The sequence below is a fragment of the Mus pahari genome, chromosome 1 (assembly GCF_900095145.1).
Source record: "Mus pahari chromosome 1, PAHARI_EIJ_v1.1, whole genome shotgun sequence".
Lineage (NCBI taxonomy): Eukaryota > Metazoa > Chordata > Mammalia > Rodentia > Muridae > Mus > Mus pahari.
In genome coordinates this window covers 14,105,464-14,110,718 of record NC_034590.1, presented here as the reverse complement: position 1 = coordinate 14,110,718, position 5,255 = coordinate 14,105,464, and the positions used below count along the sequence as shown (strand labels likewise).

The 5,255-nt window shown below is 41.0% G+C and overlaps 1 protein-coding gene across 1 annotated transcript in view; it reads left to right on the top strand.

Moving 5' to 3' along the window:
* Nucleotides 1-509: 509 nt before the first annotated feature.
* LOC110321485 (zinc finger protein 120-like) overlaps nucleotides 510-5,255 on the top strand; it is an 86,785-nt gene continuing 82,039 nt past the window's right edge. Inside the window, exon 1 of the mRNA XM_021197740.2 lies at nucleotides 510-751. The gene's annotated coding sequence lies outside the window, so the exon portion shown is untranslated. The remainder of the gene's footprint in view (nucleotides 752-5,255) is intronic.

The window sequence follows — 5,255 nt, the reverse complement described above, 5'->3', positions numbered from 1 at the left end:
GCTGGCCTTGAACTCAGAAATCTGCCTGCCTCTGGGAGGACATGTTTAAACATTTTTATATATCACTTTGTATATGTTTAATGTATTATATAATTAATATACCTCTACTGTGTTACATAAGTATTTGTATTATTTGAATAGTTATTCAAACATTACCTTTCCTTAAAGAGAAGGAAGAATACTCTTTTGGTATTAAATGTGCAGGAACCTCTGTAATTCCACAATCCAAACTAGTGGGAAATAATGAAATGATGTCCTGGGTTTGTTTGTTTTATATCTTGCATGGTATATATTTCACATTGCTGAGAGCAAAACCTCTGATTTCATAGAACTGGACAGTGCCCGTGAATGAGCTTGTTATGAATTCCTGTGTAATGGTCACCCTTTGCACAAACAATGAAAATTATATCTATCAAAATCGTGCTTTCCCTGCATTGGCTGTTTTGCTTTTCTTTGTTCATTGTTGCTTCCCTTCTTTGTATTTACATCTATGCATATTGAATGAATTTTAATTGATATATATTCTTCTCTCATACAGTATATACTGACCAGTGTCCAATCTCTCCAGCTAACCCGCACCTCTTCTGTCTTCCTCTTCCTCAGATCTACTCCTCCAACTCCTTTTCAGAATAGGGCAGGCCTCCAAGAGAGCACAAGGAAACAAGAACAAGATACAAAAAGACAAGGCAGTAGACTTCATACTGATACTGTACAAGGCAACCCGATAAGAGGAAAAGAGTCTTAGAAGCAGGTAAGACAGACAGAGCTATACCTGCTCTCACAGTTAGGAGCCCCAGAAAATGCTAAGCTAACAGCCATAACAGAGCAACAGAAGACCTGGTACAAACCCATACATACCCCATGTTTACCATTTAAGTCTCTGTGAGGTTTCTGGCCTTCAAGGTAGAATAAGACATGGATTCTTTCTTGCGGAGTCAGCCTCAAGTAAACTCAAACATTGGGTTGACACTCAAATACATTTGGTGCCACCTTGCCTCTGCACATCTTGCATGCAGGACAGATTTTAGGTCGAGGGTTTTTACGCTGGGTTGGTATACAGGTTTCCATTTCTGTAGCCTGTAGGGTACCCTCTCACTCCAGAGAGACTACCATGTAAGGGTGAAGGCTCCAAGCTTTCTCAGCTGAGCTCCTGATCATCCTCTTCATTCATTGAGCTGTGTGAATGTTGTCCTGAGCAATAGGGCCCTGCTGCTACATCTCAGAGAACAACCTTCTGTCCTGCAGAAGGCAGGGTTCTTTAGGGATCTTCATGGGACCAAATGTAGCTCAGTCCCACCACTGAAGCCCTGCCTTGCTACAAAGGATGGCCAGATCAGACTTCAAATTCTTCATTACTAGGAGTCCTCACTAAGACTCCTAAACTAGATTGTTTGAATAGGATGGCTGGTAATACTCTGTTCATCCTACTGATCCACGAACATGAGAGATTTTTACATCTTCTGATAATTCTTCAATTTATTTCTTGAAGGACTTGTAGTTTTTAATCATACAAGTCTTTCACTTGCTTTTTTTAGAGTTACTTTAGCCTGTTTTACATTATTTGAGGGTACTATGAAGGGTGTTCTTTGCCTGATTTCTTTCTTACTCCATTTGTTACTTTAGTTTATTTTGTTTGTTATTTATTTACCATCATAAATTCCAGGAAGTTACCAGTGCATTCAGTTTTTACACTAACCCTCAAATGCTCGCAAAATCCAGTTGTTCCTGTACTGCATTCTCTCCATGACCCCAAATGATCTCTCCCATTCCTGTCCCCATTCACCCCCAGTCCATCCATAGAATCTATTCTGTTTCCCCTTTTGAGAAAGATCCATGTTTACCCCCATCTTAGGGTTTCCATTCCTGCACAAACATCATAACCAACAAGCGAGTTGGGGAGGAAAGGGTTTATGCAGCTTACACTTCCAAATTGCTGTTCATCACCAAAGGAGGTCAGGACTGGAACTCAAGCAGGACAGGAAGCAGGAGCTGATGCAGAGGCCTTGGAGGGATGTTTCTTACTGGCTTGATTCCCCTGGCTTGCTCAGCTTGCTTTCTTATAGAACCCAAGACTACCAGCCCAGAGATGGCACCACCCACAAGGGGCCCTCCCACCCTTGATCACTAATTGAGAAAATGCCTTGCAATTGGATCTCATGGAGGCATTTCCTCACCTGGAGCTCCTTTCTCTGTGATAACTCCAGCTTATGTCAATTTGACATAAAATCAGCAAGTACACCCCTCCCCACTCCCCACTAGAGCTCTCCTCCTTACCTATCTTCTCTCTGTCTGAGTATTGTAGCCCAATTATCATTTACTTAATAAGCAACATCTATTTGGAAGGGAAAGTATTCCATCTTTGCATTTCTGGGTCTTTGTTACCTCACATAGGGTGATTTTTGTTTTTTAGTTGGCATCTATTTTCCTTTAAATTTCATGACATCAAATTTCGTGGCATTATTGTATAAATGTACCACGTTTTCTTTATCCCCTCTTCAGTTTAGAGAAATCTAGCTTGTTTCCAGTTTGTCCTGTAAGAATAAAGCTGCTATGAACATAGTTGAGCCATTGTTCTTTTAGTAAGATGGAATAGCTTTTAGGTATATGGCTAACAGTGGTATAGGTGGATTTTTAAGTAGAACAATTCCCAGTTTTCTGAGGGATCACAATATTGATTTCCATAGTGGCTGTATTAGTTTGCCCTCTCACCAGCAAAGGAGGAGTGTTCCCCTTTCTCCACATCCTTGCCAGCATGAGCTCTCACTTGTGTTATTGATCTTAGCCATTCTGACATGTTTAAGATGAAATCTCAAAGTAGTTTTTATTTCCATTCCCATGATGAATTAGGATGTTGAACCTTTCTCTAACTGTTTCTCAGCCATTTAAGATTCCTCTTATTTTAAATTGAACTTTTTATTCTTTTTAAAAAATTTTATTTAATCTATTTTTTTTTTTTAACACTACAGATTTTATCCTTCTCCCGGTCCACCTTCTAACTATTCCCCATCCCATACCTCTCCCCCCTCCCCTGTGTCTCTACTAGGATGTCACCACGCCCCTACCTTCCACCCTACCAGAACTCTAAACTCCCTGGGGCCTCCAGTCTCTTGAGGGTTAGGTGCATCTTCTCTTACTGAACCCAGACCCACAGTGCTGTGCTGTATATGTGTTGGGGCTATCAGCTTGAGTAGACTGCCTGGTTGGTGGTCCAGTGTCTGAGAGATCTCAGAGATCCAGGTAAATTGAGACTGCTGGTCCTCCTACGGGTCGGGTCACCTTCCTCCTCAGCTTCTTCCAACTTTTCCCTCATTCAACCACAGGAATCAGCAGCTTCTGTACATTAGTTGGGTGTAAATATCTGCATCTGATTGTTTCAGGTGCTTGTTGGGTCTTTTGGAGGGCAGTCATGATAGGTCCCTTTTTGTGAGCACTTCATAGACTCAATAATAGTGTCAGGCCTTGGGGCCTCCCCTTGAGCTTGATCCCATTTTGGGCCTGTCATTGGACCTTATTTTCCTCAGGCTTCTCTCCATTTCTATCCCTGCAGTTCTTTCAAACAGGAAGAATTATGGGTCAGAGTTTTGACTGTGGGATGGCAACCCTATCCCTCATTTGGTGCCCTGCCTTTCTGCTGTAGGTGGGCTCTGCACATACCCTCTTCCTACTGTAAGGCCTTTCATCTAAGGTCCCTCCCTTTGAGTCCTGGGAGTCTCTCACCTCCCAGGTCTCTGGTACATTCTGGAGGGTTCCCCTACCTCCTACCTCCCGAGGTTACCTGTTTCAGTTCTTTCTGCTGGCCCTCAGGGCTTTAGTTCTTTTCCCTCACCCAATACCTGATAATGTTCCCCTCTTCCCCACCCTGTCCCTCTCAAGTAGGATTAAGGCGTCCTCACTTGGGCCCTAAATCTTGTTGACCTGTTTGAGTTCTATGGACTGTATTTTGGGTATTCTGTGCTTTTTTTTTTTTTTTTTTCGCTAATATCCACTTATTAGTGAGTACATACCATGCATGTCCTTTTGGGTTTGGATGATATTTTCTAGTTCCATCCATTTGCCTGCAATCTCATTATGTCCTTGTTCTTGATATCTGAGTAGTATTCCATTATGTAAATTAACCACATTTTCTGTATCCATTCTTTTGTAATGGCACATCTGGGTTGTTTCCAGCTTCTGGCTGTCACAAACAAGGCTGCTATGAATATAGTGGAACACATGCCCCTGTGGCATGGCGGGGCATCTTTTGGGAATATTTCCAAGAGTGGTATAGGTGGGTCATCAGGGAGATCTATTTCTAGTTTTCTAAGGAACCTCCAGATTGATTTCTAGAGTGGTTGTACCAGTTTGCAATCCCACCAGCAATGGAGAAGTGTTCCTCTTTCTCCACATCCTTTCCAACATATGTTCTCACCTGAGGTTTTGACCTTAGCCATTCTGATTGGTGTAAGGTGGAATCTCAGGGTCGTTTTGATAGTGATTTCTCTGATCACTAAGGACTTTGAACATTTCTTTAGGTGCTTCTCAGCCATTTGAAGTTCCTCTGTTGTGAATTCTCTGTTTAGTTCTAGACCCTATTTTTTTAATGGGTTGTTTGGTTTTTAGGATGGTTACCTTCTTGAGTTCTTTATATATTTTGGACATTACCCTTCTGTCAGATGTGGGATTAGTGAATATTTTTCCCCAACTTGTAGGTTGCTGATTTGTCCAATTGACTATGGCCTTTGCCTTACACAAATGAATTATTGATCTTAGAGCATGAGCCATTGGAGTTCTGTTTAGGGAATTTCCCCCTGTGCCAATGAGTTCAAGGCTTTTTCCCACTTTGTCTTTGATTTAGTATATCTGGTTTTATTTTGAGGCCCTTGATCCAATTGGGCTTCAGCTTTTTGAAAGTTGACAAATATGGGTCTATTTTCATTTTTCTACATACAGATAGCCAGTTAGACCAGAACCATTTATTGAATTTATTTATTGAACCTATATATATAGAAAGATAGATAGATAGATAGATAGATAGATAGTCAAAGATCAAGTGTGCATAAGTTTGTGATTTTATTTCTGGGTCTTCAATTCTATTCCACTGACAACATATGTGTCTCTGTACCAGTACCATGCAGTTTTTAATCACTATTGCTCTGTAGTATAGGTTGAGGTCAGGGATAATGATTCCCCCAGCTGTTCTTTTTTTTTTTTTAATTTATTTATTATTATTTTCTTTATTACATTTCAAATGCTATCCCGAAAGTTCCCTATATCCC